At 39.6% G+C, this 18,342-nt stretch overlaps 1 long non-coding RNA gene across 1 annotated transcript; it reads right to left on the reverse strand.

The window, feature by feature from the left end:
- Positions 1-10,186: 10,186 nt before the first annotated feature.
- On the reverse strand, positions 10,187-17,707 carry LOC115613857. The gene is made up of 4 exons (XR_003993543.1): positions 16,228-17,707; positions 15,882-16,004; positions 11,267-14,942; positions 10,187-11,139 (listed from the first exon to the last, which is right to left on the reverse strand). It is a non-coding gene; the product is annotated as an uncharacterized LOC115613857 (long non-coding RNA).
- Between the last annotated feature and the right edge of the window lie 635 nt (positions 17,708-18,342).

An 18,342-nucleotide genomic window follows, 5' to 3' on the forward strand; every position in this document is an offset into this window, starting at 1 on the left:
TTTTCAAGAAACTGTCTACGCAGGAGAAACTTCTCCCACTGCACTGATGTGAAGCCACTTTGGCAATTGAAATTGAAAGCTGCTGGAAACTTTGAGGGCCATAGGAAGGTAAACACATTAAAGATCATGAACGTCTCAGTTACTGGGAAAACAAATACAGTAGTAGAATATAAGTATATGTACAAGATATGTAGTATAGTTATATATAGACTCATGGAATCATGGAATGGTTTGGGTTGGAAAGGACCTTAAGATCATCTCTTTCCAAACTCCCTGCCATTGACAGGGACACCTGACATTAGACCATGTCACCCGAGGCTCTGTCCAACATGGTCTTGAAAACTGCCAGGGATGGAACATGTACCACTTCTTTATGTATATATATATATATAAAATGGGAAATCATTCCATTTTAAGACCAAGTCTGTTTAATATCCCTTAGTTTGTTTATATACATTTTTGTGTGTGTATGTTTGTTCTATAAAATTATTTGCTTTTTCTGAGTAGAACTCTGCACTGATTTTTCTCAAAAGCAGCAAATATTTTATGTGAGTTCCAAGTTCTCTGATCCTTGCTGTAAATTGATTCTTTGCACATTTAAGGCATGATCCATGCCAAACCTATTTGGATTTTCTTTTCCACCTTAGCCATAATCTTAGTATTAAACCAGCTATGATTAAAGAGACTATGTTAATGAAGACAGAGAGTATATGAAAACCATAGCATAAATGACTGAAAAGACTAACTGAAGGGTTGGAAAACACAGGCTATCAGTAACCAGAAAGGCTGAAGTCCTACTAATTAAGATGCTGGACAGATTAGCTGTCTGCAATTGTTTCGATGTGAACAAAATGAGTTCATGATTAAACAAACAGCGGAAGAAAGCTTCAAACAGCTGGATGTAAATCTTCTGGTGGAATGTTGCCATTTCAGTCAGCTGTAGGTGCTTTGCAGAAACATAATGATTTCACTGAAATGCCATTGGGGAGGGGGACGAAATGAAGAGCATATGCAAGATCTTTCATTTCAGGAAAAGAGCTTTTAATCTCAAGCCTTTTGACTTCATATGATATTTTAACATAATATTGACATTTAAATGAACCATCTTGATTTTATCAATATAAAGTCTTTCAGTTTGAATATTCAGTCCTTTCTTGAAGTTTCACTTAATGGGGTGTTCCAAGAGGGAGGGGTGTGTCTGTGCATGCACCCACACCTCCCTGTGTGTGAGTGTGGCTTTTCTCTGGTTGTATTTCAGTCTGGAATGAAAACAGACTTCGAAAGAACAGATCAAAACTCCCACAAAACTGAAGTTCTGTGTGTGTTTGGTTTTGTTTCATTTTTATTGGTTTTTTAACCAGGAGCCTTACAAAAGTCCCAGAAGGAAGCAGTTTGATGTGCGGTTCTAGGGTATTCTACCCTTGTGGATTATTTATAGGAAAGCAAAAAAATCAGGTGTGGAGAAGTTGAAACAAAGAGACAAACAGACAAACTCAAAAGCTCTAACCCATAATGTTGAAATTAAAACACGACCTCTGAAACATCTCCCAAATCCTATCTCCCAATGATGTTACTGCTCCAGCAGATGAAAAGATGGCTAAGAATTATAATAAAGTGCTGTGCCCTAACTGATTTGGGGTATCACTTTACAACTTACCCTAGGAATTTTTGGCAGCAGTTTTGTGAACACTGCCAATCAGATTTGCAACTTAATGTCCATTCAGATTAGTTTCTCACACAAAGTGTTCTTTGTTGGGACATTAAAAACCTGACCTTTCAATATTAAGGTTTGCATTATCAAGTTGTTGGCACTTAAGTAAATAATCTGTGACTCTTACTTAGCTTCTCACAGTTTTTGAAAGCTAGGAAAGACAGCCTGGGCCCTCTGACAGAAATTGCAGAGCTACATCTGGTAAGAGCGATCTACCAGATACCCTCAAGTCTGCAATTGTTGGAACAGGATCATAAACCTGACTCTTGAAGCAAATGATTTGGCCAAATATCACTCAGTGTGTAACTTTGCATTCATGAATAAATGATTGAGAAACTGGAAAAGAATAACTCCAGCAGCACTTTCCTTCTGCTGAATTTGGGACTCCACAAAGTCAGACTTCCAACTAGGATACAGTTGGAAAAGCTCCTGTGAGCTAAGGCGAAGAGCAAAGGTCTTTGTTCAGTTTCTCAATCTGTTTTCATTGTTTCACAGTCCATGTTTTCGCATTGTTAATCTATGGGCAATGCATCTGCTACAGAAATAAAACTGAAAACAGAAATAATGACGTGATTTTTAGTGCCTGGTTATTCTAGCCACAAGTCACATGCAGACTTCAGAGATGGATAAATTAGATGCTGAGTCTTATTGGTACACTCATGAAAAACCTCACTAGCTTGAGTTACTAAAGTAAACATTACTCCACTGTGTTGCCTTGCACTGTTCCAAAACAAAAGCATCATGAAGATACAGCTAGGATTGGTAAGTGCAATTCCAAAGAAATGTGCCTGTCAGTGAGCACGTGTGCTCAGACAAGACACAGAAATCATAAACCAAAACTGTGCCAAAAAGTCCTGTGTCAAATTCATCCAGAACCCATGCAGACATGCCAGTTTTTACATGAGAAGCTAAACTAATGAAGTGGGCTTCCTGCAGATGTAGTTCTTCACTAATTTTCTCCATCCCTCCGAGTGGGACATCCTTAGCTCACCCCGATCACATACTCTGTTATATCCCCAGCGATAACAGAATGCGTTGGAATTATTCCAGAGCTTTGCCCTTGCTTTTTGAACAGTCAAAAAGCTGCAGAACAAAAAGTATAAATGATGAGTTATTGTAACTGATTAATTCTGGCCTTTTCTTCAAAGGGGGCACTGATTTCGTTCTCTTTTCTCTACACAGAAGTGAGTTTCTATGAAACTAGAAGGAACCTTATTATTTCTGGGATCTTGATGAACTTGACCAACTGATCCAAAGCTGAAGCTTCCTTCAGCTTTGACAGGTAGAAGCATTTGACAAAGAGAGCATGTTCACATAAGCCTCGTTTACTTAGGAAATCAGGCTAAAAATTGCAAAGCTCCACAAACAGCCTACACAGCTCCAGCAGAGTATGAAAAATGAGCCCCTCAGCTACACTTGCAAAACAAAACCTACAAATTAAAAACAAAACCCCCCTTGCTTTTTCAAAGACAGGTATCACATACGAATCTCTCAACATACAAGTGGATTGGAATTACTGTACTTTCTTACAAAACAGTTACGTGGACTTCTAATTAGAGAACTATAGCATATAATAATGAGATGGAAATAGGCAAATACAATGTATGAAGAAACTGCCATTCAGAAAGTCATGTCTATTTTTTTAATGGAATAAATCTTCATCAAAAAGCTATCAAAAGTAATATAATGGAACAAAACCAAATTCAATTTCTGTTATTCATACTTAAAGTATGAAAAGGTGATGGGAAGATATGACCCAGCTCTCCTGGAGGGATATTTTTAGAAAGAACAAGATCCAGGATGCTAACAGAGCCTACTGGTCTGGTTCATGCCAGCACAAAATGAATGACCTTGCTCTCACAACCTGATCTGATAGAGATAAGAGGCTGCAAATGGCTTGAATGGAGACTGAGCTGCATCAAGCTGTAAAACTGTAGCATACACAGAGATGAGTTAAAGTCACAGTGTTGGTTACTAAAACATTTTCATCTCAAACTGCTTGAATAGTACAAAAGTTTTTCTGTCAGGGTGTTAAAGTAGGTTTCTCACCAACTGGCACTGAGAATACGAGGGTGGGAGAGATTCACCTCTCTGAGGCCCAGGTAGCTCGTAAAAGCGGTGCATACATAGGCGGTGGTGGCAGCACAGGGAGTTAAATGTCTTCGCAAGGAAGGGGAAATGACAACAGATCTGCACAGTGGTTTACGGTGTTAGTTACATACAGCATGTGTGCCAGGCCTGTTTTATTGACTAGCCCTGGCCAAATCTACCTCCAGCCGCTCTTCTTGGCTAACCTTGACAAAGTCATTCCTGCTGCCATGAAACAGCTTCCTTTGCTCTCACTCCTCATCTCCCTCTAATTGCTTTTAGTGCACTCTCCGATCCTCTGCTTTGTTTCTCTGCCCTCCCACCTGTAACCTGGTGAGCTTGAAGCTGTCACTTCTGGATTGCACAGAGTACTTTTGTATAACCGCTCTGCATGTAAAGGAGGAGAAACTGGTCTCTGCAGAGGAGGATGGCAATATCTATTCACAAAAGAAAGCGCTTGACAAACACTGTCCCCTTAGCAACTGGATAAGGCCGTAGCCACAGCCAGGCCTCTTAGGGTCTCTCTCTGGAATGAACTGCTATCCTTAACTGTTCATACTGGGAGGCTTGTGCAGAGTATATAATCTGCATTTAATTTCTTTCTAATTGCAGTGGCTTATTTTGTGTATGCTCCTGCACGGCTGAGAGCTCAAGCCTGTGGAGTACTCAGTACTTTCCCATTGGATTTAGTCCCTAGGAGCAGTATTGTAAAAACTGTTTTGAAAGTAATAAGGGTTCCAAAGGCTGCATCCATCTAATTTCATGCTGCTTTTTACTGAAAAAAGCTTTAGCATGCCTTTTAATTATCTCAAATATTCCAAAGGTATACAGCACCATATGATCTACTCTGATTTTTGGACTTAGCAGAGCTGTTCTTAATGCTCTTTCAGAACATATGTTCTGTTCTTACTTTTAAAATATCTACCAGAACACGTATTTCATTCTGATAGCACCACAAATATTCTATTGATGCATTAATGGCACTACTGAACCTAAAAAAAAAAAAAGAGCAGAATTGTCAAAATCACTGTTGAATGCAGGAACCTGTTTAAATACATTTTTTAGATTAACATTTCTATTGCTTATGAAAAGAGTTCCTTCCGCAAAAAAAAAAACCCCAGCTAACCCATGTTATATGTAAACTGGAAGTATAGTCCTGGTTCTTTGAAAGATTACTCCTTTATACAATTACAGCAAGATTAAGAATTCTACAGAAGAGCAGAGCTGTAGAATCACAAAATTAAAGTATTATTTGTATGCAGTACTCAGGCTTTATCCACATCTTTTAAGGTAATTAATAAAAAGCTACTGAATTAGTTCATTAAAACCATTTTAGATTTGCTAGCTGAAGCATGTGATTTTGAAAATTACCCAATTTCCAGTCTGGCTGTTATTTAGCAGAAACTTCCACAACAATTTCTGAAATGCAAATACTCATTTCTGCCTTCACAGAGGCAGAAATGATAAAAAAACCCTCAGTAACAACTAACCTGAGGTTAGTTTGCAACTGAAGTATGTGAAACAAGCTGTTTAAGCCAATAAACTATCCTGCTTTCTCCTTTCCCAAGACCCAGCCTCTTCCATTAGAAGAAACAAAATCATATATATTCTAGTCAGACTTCCTTGATTCCTTTCCAGCCTGAATTACCCTCTGCTCCTACCGATCCCCCATGGTAATAAGGAATTCAAATCCTGCAAGCTTACATTAAACTGAGGAGGTTTTCTACGGAGAAATAGCTCCGACCCTAGAACAATAGGTGAGTAAATATGATTCCCCCAGGGATGCTGGCACCAGGCAGAGCTGCCAGGGCATAATGGCACTACAGCAGGATTGTTTTGGTAGGGGAATGGATGGGGTGTGTTTGTAATGTATGGAAACACGGGCAGTAATGCATTAGCCATATTGCTTTAAAACCTTTCCTTCTGCTTGATGTGAGTTTGACTTTGGCATAAATGCACTTTGGCCATCTAAATGTTTTTCACAAAAAGACATATCATGATTTCTCTGCTTTTCAAAAAGCTTAAAGTAGACATATTGAAATAAACCAGTGATTAATTTCAGATGTATTATATGTCCATCTAGTACTCGCATGCTTTCTGAGAGAGAGAGATATACAAGTAACTTTGGGAAAAATGTAATGGAAAATTCAAAGGAAATGTGAGAAATACCCACAAATCTACAAAACTTAAAAAACCCAAATATCCTAAAAAAACAAGTTATAGTTCCAGGGTCTTTTTATTACAATATTGTTAAAACTGTGAGGGAACAGCTGTCTAAAGTGGTGCTTTCTAATTTTCTGCCTTCTTTGTCCCTTTTCAGTATTAAACTTTTCATTCTTTCCAGCTACATGTTACCCCGCATCTGGAACCTCTCCACGACTGATCTCAATCTACAATTACTTTGCCTTGGCAATTCTTGTTGGCTCCCAAAATTGTTTTCAATCCAAGAGGTGGTCCAAGTGAAAGCTGTATTTCTCCACCACCGTTTTCTTTGCCAGTTCTCCCAAAGTCATTGGTTCTTGTTGCTGGTTATCATCTTTGTGCTTCATTCCTGCTCCTCTACACACACTTAGTGTCCTTGATAGGTCAGTCTTTGGCTCTGCATTTTATTTGAACCTGCTTCCAAGCCTTGCCTTTGATACTCTTCTAACTGCAGCTTGTCTGGCTCTCCAAAAGAGAAAAGTACTCTACTGGAATTAAATCCCTATAGTTTAGGGCAGGATCTGGCCCACCTTTAAATTAATTAATGAGATTAATCATTTCTTGCATAATAGAATAATTTAGTCAAAGTCAAGTTCCTTTGGTTACACCTTCATTGTATTGATCCCCACAATACTGTTGCAAGGTAAGGAAATGAGGTTTCCTCTATTTCACAGATAAATAAGAGTGACATAGAAGCTGTAACCACATTGCTCAATAAAACAGGACCAGGGACATCCTGTGGCTCTGGGGTCAGTTGGCACAGCCTGAATATCTCCACACTGTGCATGACCCTGGTTTCTGTTTTGGTCTCATGAAATGCCTCTGAGGTCCTAAGTCCTTATTATTATGTACATGATTATTTTTCTATTCGGAATGTCTCAACTAATGTAAGAGCTACATGCAGTCCATCAGAGTGTATATTCATAGCATTTACTGATATGTTGCATGCCATTGGGCATGTTATGATGATACAAAGAGAAAGTTAAGGGTGAAAGATCTGCTGGGAAAGTGTTGGGAACTATACAGTGTATAGCGACCTGGTACAAGGTTTGTTGTACTGCCCAGTGCAAGTACTTGGGTGTGATAAATGGCTTAAAAGCTTTTTATGAGCCTAAGGAGCAGTCTTCCCCGAAGCAGGGCTCTGTATCCCTAAAAATAAATTTACTAGGTAGTCTAGATGTACTAACGTCACTTTGCCCAGCCATGAAAATCCAATGGAGTAGATTGTTCTTACACTAATTAAATGCAAGGCACATCTCTAGGATGTAAACTTACACAGTGCAAGTTTTATTTCAGGGTATGGATAACACAATGACACTGATACCAGGCAATTCATAACATGGAAGATGACACCATTGTAAAACAATTCAGCTTTGTTCATTCTCTCTATGGAAAAGTTGCTTCCATGAGCCATTAGGGAAGTTCTTTTCAAACAGATCTCATCTTCAGCAGTGTTCCTCTGGTGGCTGAGCTCCCTTGGGTTAGTAGTTTTTTTATTGAAAGTGCACTGGGATTTCTATTACATGTCTCTATGGTTTGAAACAGAAACAAGTACTCACTCATTTAGCTATTAAAGTTGATAAGATTCACAATTCATGAGCTATGAGTTAATATACAAACTGAATTAATGAACTTAACTTACACAAATTCATAGATTTACGTTAAATAAATTAATATACAAACTGTAAGAGGAGATAACATATGGGACCTGATGTTGCATGGAAACACTCTGCCACTCGGCTATATGTTAACATTGCTCTCAGACACAGACAAGTGGAAACCCAGCATATTCAGTCTAGCAGACCAGCACCATCATTTAATCCATCCAAACGACTAGTGCTACTCGACCTTTTCCTTGGCACAGAGCACAGTTCTCTCAGTCAAGGCAAATCTGACGTGGAAGCCAGTATTCAAGTGGAAGCCAGTATTCAAGTGGAAGCTTTTTGCTACCATGCTAGCACAGCAAACAGAGCTTAGAGCTTACATTCTGGCAACATGATGGGTTATAGAGAACAAAGTACTCTTGCTATGTATATATATAAATGTAAATTCTATGTATTTACATATATACATATGTATATATGTAAATATCACGTAGCTTCGGTACCTGATTATTATTGAAGCATAAGCAGTGGGTTGGTTTTTTTTTGGCTTTTTATCCTTCCTTAGGTTTAAAACATGCCCATTAGGATTATTTCTTCCCATTGATCACCAGCTTTATATAACTGCCCTGATTCCTCTTACCAGCATACTAAAACTACAGCTCACTGGAGTCAATGCTTTTACTCCAAATGAGAGTTAGAAAACTAATTGCCTTTTACAAAAGTGACACAATAGGGGGCACAACTGGTCACAACAACAAAATCACGACATACTCTCCTGCCACTCATAATTAACTTTTCCTTGGAATGAGAAGAACATGCTGTCCTGTTGCAAAAATAACAGTATACTTGGTTGTGAGCCAGAGTCAGTGATAAATACATTTCTGATTAAGTCAGCAACTTCATTTACAAGCATCTGATTTTAAAAAACTACAAACCCCCAGAAATCAAAAAAACCAAACCCACCTTTCAGAAAATACAATGATATAAACCAGACAACTGTGATCTAGTGCACAAGGTTGGAGTCATAGCTCGGTATCCCCACTGCTGCCACTAACCCGCTGTATGACCACGAGCAACTCATTGGATGTCTCTATCTCAGTTTCCATAACTTTGAGGAAAGATTTACAGTTTCAAGAATTGAAAGTCCTTAGGTGAACTATACCTTGTCTGCAGGTATTTATGCTGGAGAATTTTAGCAGAACTACGTGCCCACGTGATATGATTAAGGCCAAAGGAGTAGAGATAATCCAGCTTTATGCAAAATAAGATCCATGCTGTACAGGTCCCACTCACAGGTTTTGCCACAAAAATATACTAGTCTTCTAAAAGTCTGTGCTTGTTTCGAGCCAGCATATTACAACTGTATCAGACCAGTGAGAGCAGCAAAATGAATATCATTCGTCTTCCCAGTTAATGACCAGACATTTATTTTTAAAGATAACATACTGCTCTGTGTCCTACATGAGCCAGAAATACGTGATTGAACAGGAAGTGTGCAATTACGTGCTGATGTGCAGTAGGCAGAGAATAGTCCCGAGTGACTCCAGGGATAAATGTATCATTGGATAAAAAAATAGTCTGAGCCATAACATCAAAGTTCAACGCCAACCCTCTAAAACTTTCTGCTTTGGGAAAAGCAAGCATTTTTCATTGCTGCCTGAGAATGACCACAGAGCTTTTCTGCCTAATGGGGTGAGCCTTTTAGCACTCCATTATTTTGGTTGCCCAACTTTACATATCATATTTTGTTTTCAATTGCCTATAGGTTTGCCGAATTTAAAACATTTGCCCGATGTTTTCCATCTTTAGTGTCAGCTTTGAGAGTAACATTTTGGAAAGTTTAGACAAGGTTTTTGCTGTTTGTGAGAGCGTGCTTACAGGAAAAGACTGTTTTAATAGTGTTAATCTATTACCACTTACCTTCCTCCTGTCTATTGGCTCTATTACTTCCCTGCTTCAGTACAGAGAGATGGAACAAGTCAAAATATAAGTCCAACAGACTTTTGTTGTCCCCTGTGGAAGCCGCAGTAAACTACCACTTGCACAGAAGCAGCAGAACCTGGAAGTTTGCTTTGAAAATGTCAGTGCATTTCATTAAATGGGCCCATGTTGATCTGTAGTAAGCAAAGGCACCAAAACCCATGGGGAATGGATCTTTGCTTTCCTGGTATGTGCTTGTTTTCACTGGAGTCTTCTCTGATTCAGAGCACAGCCTAAACAGAGCTCTTAAATCAGAATCACACCTGCTGTGTAAAACTCATATCCTTTATTTGAAAGACTGTCGGATGTGTACTGTAATAGATGAGGAGCTGAAGGGAGAGAAAGAATAGTTCTCTCAGTAAAGAACTGGGCAGGCATTGGAGAGCTGTGTTTTTATTGCTAGCTCTACCACATGCTGCTCATGCTATGTTAGACAAATCAACAGTTTTTAAGCAGATATTCCTTATACAACTGATAAGGGGAAAAAAAATCTCATGATTTGTTTTAAAATTGCTGGAACAGTTTTTCATGGGTTGATTAAAACCCCCCAATTTTTAAAATATTATTGGAAAATATTAAGGTTTTTTATGATGCCTTGGAGAGGAAAAAGACCAGGAGAGAAAGAAAAAAGCCATGTTTCACTTTCATATGTGCATAAATTAAGATCATAAAGCAAAAAAAAAAATCAAAGGATCTGACTTTTGAGCTTTCAAACACATTATTCCACCTGGCTTACATTTTGCCCAAAGAAATAGATTCTGTTGCCTGGGGACAGGGAGAGAACAACACTTAGGAAGCCTGTTCAGCAGAGTCTAACCAGGCTTTGACCTGTGAAGCAGCGCTCCTCCACTGCTCCATGGTGACAGTACAAAGGGTGCGTGGGAAGCGAGAGGAGGCGTATGGCTGATGAATCCATGCCAGTGTTGTTCCACTGGCAAAATCCCCTCCCAGGGAAGGGAAGCTGCTGCTGAAGCTCCTGCACGCTGAAGGCTGCAGCTGTGTGCATGGAGTACTTATGCAACCTGGGAAAGGATCGGGGGTGGTTTTATCACCAACAAATTATACCTCTTCTGAACACTCTCCTTTTTGCTCGGGGCAGTGAACAGAATTAAGCTCCGAGAACAGAATCTGTTAATATGAATGGAGAGAAATAATCAGTTTATTTGCTACCAGGCAACTTGGAGATACCAGAATTTTTCCACTGCGTTTTAAGTTCTTGTTGCCATAGTAGGCAGAGGGGTTCAGAACAGTGAGCTGCTGTTCACGGAAGGGACTGGCTCTGAGGAGTTACAGAACAGCGGTTCAAGAAAGGACACAAAGGCAATTACAGAAGCTGCAGGGAAATGAAATAATTATTCTTTTAGCCCAATGTTTGCAGTTTCTGTTTTGACATCAAGGGAATAAATGCCAAGAAAAGAAATTTCATGTACACTCAAAGAAGTGTGATTTTGAAAAGATCAAACCATATTCTCAATATATGGCGACAGTGTTCGAAAAAATCAAGGACTGCTCCAAGTAAAACCAGGTGTGGATTAGACCTACCTCCTGAATTTTCTCCTAGGATTAATATTTTGTACAACTACTAAAACTGATGTATTTTCACCTAAAAAAGAAAACAATATTATGGGTTATATGTACCTGATACTCAGTTCTTCTTGGAGGTAAGCAATGCACATGAGACACTATGTCTTTAGGTGCTGCTTTCTCTTGACTCATCTTTTACATAGTTTTCTAGAGTTAATTTCAATGCCTGGCAAGCCCAGAGAAACTGCTATTAAGGGACCCTTTTACAGCCTTCAGAAGACAAAGTTAACAAACTTAGAACTTCCAAGTACTTACACAGAGAGCCCATTTCCAAAAGAATTACATGATGCTACATTTAATTGCAGTTATTCTTAATGATATGCATTCTTATAGGCCGCGCTGCACTTCTAGAGCCCAAGACAAAAGCTCTTGTTCATTCAATGCTCATTAAAATGTTGAATCTTTAATAGGAGCAGGATGGGATCATTACTATAAAATTAGGTACAAATGTACAGAGCTTTGATTCTGGGTATATTCCATTTTGCATCACTGAAAGTAAATCTGTTTTGCAAACGCAGAATGAATATGTCTTTATATTTGTGCCAACATCCACCTCGGCCTCTCCGTTAGCAGCAGTAAACTACCACAAACAAGGGGGCTTGTAATATAAGGATAAAAACCTCCTGGGTCTCATTGGTGGGGAATTACAGTAACAATTATCAGCTCCCAATCTGTGTTCTCCTGGAGTGATGCAGTGACATACATTTTCATTTCTCTTATAGCAAATGATAGGGCATGCTAATAGCTATTTAATAGTTGAGCAATTATTTAAATTCAGGTTAACCCTAATTACATTTTCAATTAAATCCAGGGAGTGATTTCCCCAGCTCCAATGGAAAGAATCACATGGAGAGGCTTACATGTAAAGAAGGGTCTCTAAAGCTTTTCTCATATGGGTTCCTGGAGGAGAAGACCTGGGGAAGCTGTGGCTTTTGAGTTCCTGCCTCTTTTCCCAGTCTTAGTAAGCTGAAGGATCAGCAAGCGTCAGGATAGGAACTGTCCTAAAGCAAAGATATTTAGCTTTGCTGATCCTCTTTGGCTTGATAGCTGCTATCTCTTAAATGGCATGAGGAAGCAAACAGACCCAGAGGACCTCTTTGGAGCCATCTTTTCACAGGTGAGGGGGATTTGCTCTTCAGACTCCCTTGCTTAGTTCTGTTCAGCAAAGAAGAAACCAAAGCATAAAAGTTGAAACAAATTCTCTCTGCATCCCCCCAAAAGATTAAATAATTCCCTCACGTCTTGTGGATTGTCAGTCCTGGTTCTTCTTTACCCTCTAATTAGTTTATTACTGATGGATAGTTACTGAAACACACATGGTCCATCCCTATAATGTAAGTGAAGGTTTTACTTGGGAAACCTCGAGGCAGTGAAATCAGAAATGAGGCCGTTGTTCATTCTCACTGGTGACTGGTTTAATTTAGCTTTAAGCATGTGATTAATTTTAATATTATGGGAAATTAATTATATTTGTGTTCTAATGATCAGTATTAACCTAATTAGTGACCATAAAAATTCCCAAGCAAAGCACTTAATCATATTAGAGTTAAGATTGTAAATATTTTCCTAATGGAAAACTGCCAGTAAAACACTAGTGCTCTCAAAGGCTACAGCCACAATAAAACATGCAGCATTTATAAATGACTTCCATAATGAATTTATTATTGCTAACTCTGCTACACAAGTTAATGGTGTTTGTAATATGTTAGAAACATTTCCATACATCACAAGTAAGCTGTGCAACACTTAAATCAATGCTCTTAAGCTTTGGTTCACCAGATACAGCCAAAAACCTTTTCAAGAATCTCTTTCTCTAATTCCCAGGCAGAAGTGGCACCCTGTCCCTATCCCCATAGCCACTGCAAACTGTTCTGAGGACAGGAACAACTTTCCCTCAACCTGACTTGTCCTTCATGTGTGTCATTTTCCTGCTGATAACCCCTGGGTGCCCACTTCTAGCCCCACTCCCATTCACTCCTTTCCATGATTTTCACTCTTCATGTTTTCTGTAGCATCTTTATGCACAGCAAGTAGCTCCGAAAGGAGCTGCTGCACCCTGGAAAACACAAGCCAGAGAAGCAAATTCAATGGGTAGAACAGAGAACGCCACTGCCAAGACACAAGACAACTGTTTTTGCAAATAAAAGGACGATCTCCAAAAAAGCAGCATTGATTTCTGTCTTCCAGGAGACATCTGGCCTTCTGAGCTAAGCACAGGTCTATGGTAAAGAGCCTGCACACACAGTGCCCACAGAAAACATCCTAAGTCCACTTCTATTTTGTTGTTAAAAAAGTTATGCTCTGCTATGTTATTCTACACAGCCTTTCTTGTAATTATACCAAATAACCAAAATAATCATTACAGTTCCCCCAGGGTAATATAGTTCTTCATCCTTGAATGTGACCCTTCTTTTGTTTACTTTGTTATAAAAAGCTTTCTTTTACATTACTTGTTGCAAGCGCTGTCCCAGATTTAAGCCACTTTTGATACAGGGAACGTATGTGTCAATATGATCCCCAGAGGCTACTGATCATTCCCAGGCACTGGGGTGATTGCAATTGAAGTATTTATTTAAGATAAAAGCTTTGTATTGAATTAGAAATTGATCTTGCACTCGACCAGATAGTATTGCTTTATGTATTTATATACAGGTCTCTTTTGAAAGCTCTTCCTTCTGTGTGCTGCTCGGAGTGATTGAGTGAATCTTCCCCACACATGCAGAAATAATACTTGGAAATATAATTCCCAGCTTTTGTGGGGCTCAGGGTGAATGGGGCAGGTACTAATTCTCTTGTCACCTCTTGGTTAAACACTTTAGCTCAGTTACCAACTGTATGCAAAGGGTGCCAGAAATGTATCGAGTCACTATTATACCTTATCAATGGTGTATTGCCTCCAAACACAACACAGCTCATTAAGTCTAAAACACAAACCAGAAAAAGACAGAATGCATTCCTCCAGAGCTGCATCATATCGTTTATGCACAAGATAAAGATTTTCACTCTAAATTCCTCTCTTTGCTTGCAACTTTTCCCCTTTTTATCTTATCCTAGAGCTCCTAATCCAAGTTACGTATGAAAAACATAGAGAGAACTAATCAGTTAAAGAATTAGTGGAGGGAAGATCCTGAGGAGATGCTGGCTCCAGTAAACTGCTGTTTTATCCTATGAAAGAATTTGTGAGCAAGACTTTTAGTTTCCTGTTTCTTTACAATTGCATTTGTGCCTGAGCTCCTCTCCCACCAGTGTTATTGAAGGTGTTTATACATGTGGAGTCATTCATGGATGGCTGTGTTCCAGCATATGCCATGGGCTGTTTATTGTGTTGTCTTTCACTCCAGTACCTTGTGACAGCTTATCAGCTGAGGATAACATTCATGACAGAACATTCCCAGGCTGAAAAGATCTCCAGTAAATGCTTTGCAGAGAGCAAAAAAATAAACAAGTCTTAAAATAATATTTCAGTATTGATTTTGGGGACAGGTATCTTAAAAATCTGTATCAGTTTTCAGTATCCCAAAGTGTCCTGCAAAATACACCTATTTCCAAAGACTTGGATCGCACTAACCTGTCCGTACATGGAGGATTTTTTCAATCACCTTTAGGTACTAATGGTTGAAATCCATGCTTTGGGAATCAATTTACCCTGAGATGGGAAGCCTGGTTGTTTTGCTGGGTTTTTGCTTGGGTTATTTTCAAACCTGCAGAACACAGAAAGCTGCAGGTGTTTTGTAGGGGATTTGTTCGCGCAGGAACCGTGTTTGCTCTCCTGGCTGTTTGAAAATCAAGAGGATAGGTCATTAATAATTTTTAAAACTCATTAGCATGATGAGAACTAAACCAAGGCCAACTTGTTTGATTGACAGAGTTTTATTAACTGAAAGCTTTTACTGCTCTCTACTTCATTTTGAAGCTACTGCCATGACATAAGTACAATATATGGTTGACCTAAAATTTCATTTCAGATGGTGCCAACCCCTAAAACCTCATCGGGTGTCCTTCAATCACACTCTGCAACTTCAAATATCAGTTTGACACCAGCACAGCATTTGTATCAAGCTCACAGGCACAAGGTCTAAAAACCCCAAATGAATCCTCAGATTCATGTCAGAAAAGGGTTTCGTGTTTGCAGACACTAAACATACAAAACTGAGTAGGACTGCATCGATGGTATTAGCAATAATCTCATCATTACACCTGGCTTTTGAATTCAATTTATATGTCCAAACCTGGATGCATACCACATGAGCAATTAAATACACAAACAGAAAACGGGAGGGCTACAGGCATGATAGAGCAATGCAAACACGAAGTATAACTATGACGAGGGACCTGTCTTTCTTCAAGCAAATTTTCCAGAGGGAAACAGGGTTAGTATAATAAATCCAGTACAGCCTCAAAGGAGTGTATCCTTCCTCTGGACATCAGTGTATCTATCTCCTCTGATAGACTAAAATAAACCTCTGCTTGCTAACGGAACACAAAATTGGGCAGAAACGTGCAAAGGAAGCCTTGTGTTCCCCTGCTAGCAGAGAGGAAAGGAATGGAGACACGTTCAGGGACACTGGCATATTTTAGGGCCCCACCAGACCAACTGCTTGTTTTCCTTTTCAAGGCCATTTGCAATGAGAGTAACTTAGAACCTTTCTAAATTATTCAGGGAGTCTAGACCTGCACACTGCTGGCAAACAACTAGGGAGCATTAGGTTTACGTTTGGAAGCTTTCCATAGCTATCCGGTGGGGTGTCCAGCAGGATGGGATCACCAGGACAATCGAGCTGCTCCTCTTCTCATGAAATCCATGGGCAAGTTCAGAGAGGAAGCTGAATATTTTCCTGCACAGCAAGAGTTTTGTGCTGAACAAATTAGAGCACCGGGAAGTTTTCTATTTCTAACTGGAAAAAATGAGTATTTGCCAACACCGAAGGAAGACAAGTTGAAGATGAGTTTTGAATGTTTTTGTGCTTTCATCCAGATAGAAAAAGCAGCTTTTCATATTCATTCCACCATTATTTGGAACCAACCCAAACAAATATAATGGTGTATATATAAATTCACCTTTGAGTCAGCGTCTCGTGTTTCAGCACTTCTAGTCACAGCATCTTGCAGAACAGTGCATCATCCATATGCTTCGTGCACATCTTTTACCTTCTCAGTAAACCAGAAGATGGATGCTAAAATCCAGAATGCAGCCTTAAACATTCTCTTGGTGGTTTTTAGCAGGTTTTATTGGTACTGCTGGTAGAGCAGATTTGTTAGTGGGAGGTAGCAACCTCTGCTTTAGAATTCAAACAGTTAATGGAAAAAAGAAACAGGTTATCAAGCAAGGAACGCTTGCAGTAGCTGAACAGGAATTTTCTAAACTAATGGGGAAAAACAAACTATATGCAGATACAATAAAGGAGAATAAACTCCTTTACACTATAATTGGTATGAAGCATGAGAGAGAGGCATAAAAGCCTCAAAAAGATGCTTTTGTTTTAGGGAAAATGGGTGAGCTTGGATAGGGGGTGGTTATGGGTTATTTTAGTCAGGATTTTTGCCGCTGGGAAATAATCTCAAGATCAGGTTTCCAATCAAACATTTACTTGATCAGCAGTTAGAAGAAAATGGAGACCAGACAGGAATCATTATGGAAGTAACAGTAACTGGTCTCTTTGTGAGCTTTTTAATCAATCTCATCCCTTGAATCTTTCTTCAGATTAATTCCTTCAGATTAAAGGAGCACAACTGACAAAGTTTACTGAATGTCATGTGGTGCATGAGCAAACCCCTTTGGTACCACTATCATTTTACCTCTGTGGACTACGATCCACACATATCAATAACATATAATAACTGCATTATTGCATGTCTCAGGGGTCCCTCAATCCAAGTGTTGACTTTCAGTCCTAACCCACCCTCACATCCCACTAATATGATGACCCCTCACATTTATTATAAGAACATAGTTAAGTGATGAAGCATAATTAAGAGAATGAGAGCAGAGAGTCAGTTACATCTGGAGCTTGGTCAGAATGTTGCGTAGGTGATACTGTCTGCTTGGTTGGGGTTTTGATACAAGCTGAGATGAGCATCACCAGCTGCGTTAGCACGTTGATCATGCCACCGCTCCCACTGACTTTCAAATGAGTGTGAGTGCCCACAGCCCTCCCAGACCTTCAGTATCACAGCTTAATGCCATAAACATACTTTTCCAACTGTACTCTTACAAATCATCTGCTTTCTACTCACAGCTTGTCTTTTTCACTATCTGCATCTAAACAACCTGGTATAAACCTGATCATTTCTCTTAATATTTTCTAGCTAGTGAATGCTTTATACTTGGCACTTTCAAGCCTTCCCAAGGTCAAGAAGGAAGAAGAATTTGCTGTATTTTCAAACAACCCCTCTGATGACAGTTGTAAATATTAATAACTAGATGAAAAGGTGTATCTGTTCTTGCTGAGGATTCTGAATGCAATTTGATTTCTTCCTTCCATTAGGTTAGGGGGAAAATGAATCCTATAACTCATCGGTTCCAGTTCTGAAATCATAAAATCATCTAATGCTTTGGGCTGGAAAGAACCTTAAGATCATCCAGTTCCAACCCCCTGCCACAGGCAGGGACACCTTCCACTAGAGCAGGTTGCTCCAAGCCCCTGTGTCCAACCTGGCCTTGAACACTGCCAGGGATGGGGCAGCCACAGCTTCTCTGGGCACCCTGTGCCAGCGCCTCAGCACCCTTTCATCTTTAGATAGATGCAGAAGTGAGAACATGCATCCTCTTGAGCTGCTCCAGGAGCACCACTGCTCTTCCTTCCCAGCATCGGCCACCTTAGCAGAGGCCAGGAACTGCCTCCCCCAGTCAATTTTGCCATGATTGCTCCCAAACATAAACTTTTAATCCTCACCTTCAGAAGTGCCAGCAGCAGGAAAACATTCATTTCATATCGAAACAAGAAAATGGGATTTACCAGCTTTGTGGGACTCTTCCTGGATGTTATAAGACACTAGCGCTGCAGCACTGGGGACATCCAGACGACTACTCTGGAGACAGCACTAACACTCACAGAGTAGCAGGTAACTTCTTTCATGTGTTTCCTTTGTATTCCTAGTGAGGTACAACACATCTGAAGCCTCAGACACCGAACCTGCGAGGTACCATGGCAACTTCTCCCCTACGCCCCGGCC

This window comes from Strigops habroptila, chromosome 10, assembly GCF_004027225.2.
Source record: "Strigops habroptila isolate Jane chromosome 10, bStrHab1.2.pri, whole genome shotgun sequence".
NCBI lineage: Eukaryota > Metazoa > Chordata > Aves > Psittaciformes > Psittacidae > Strigops > Strigops habroptila.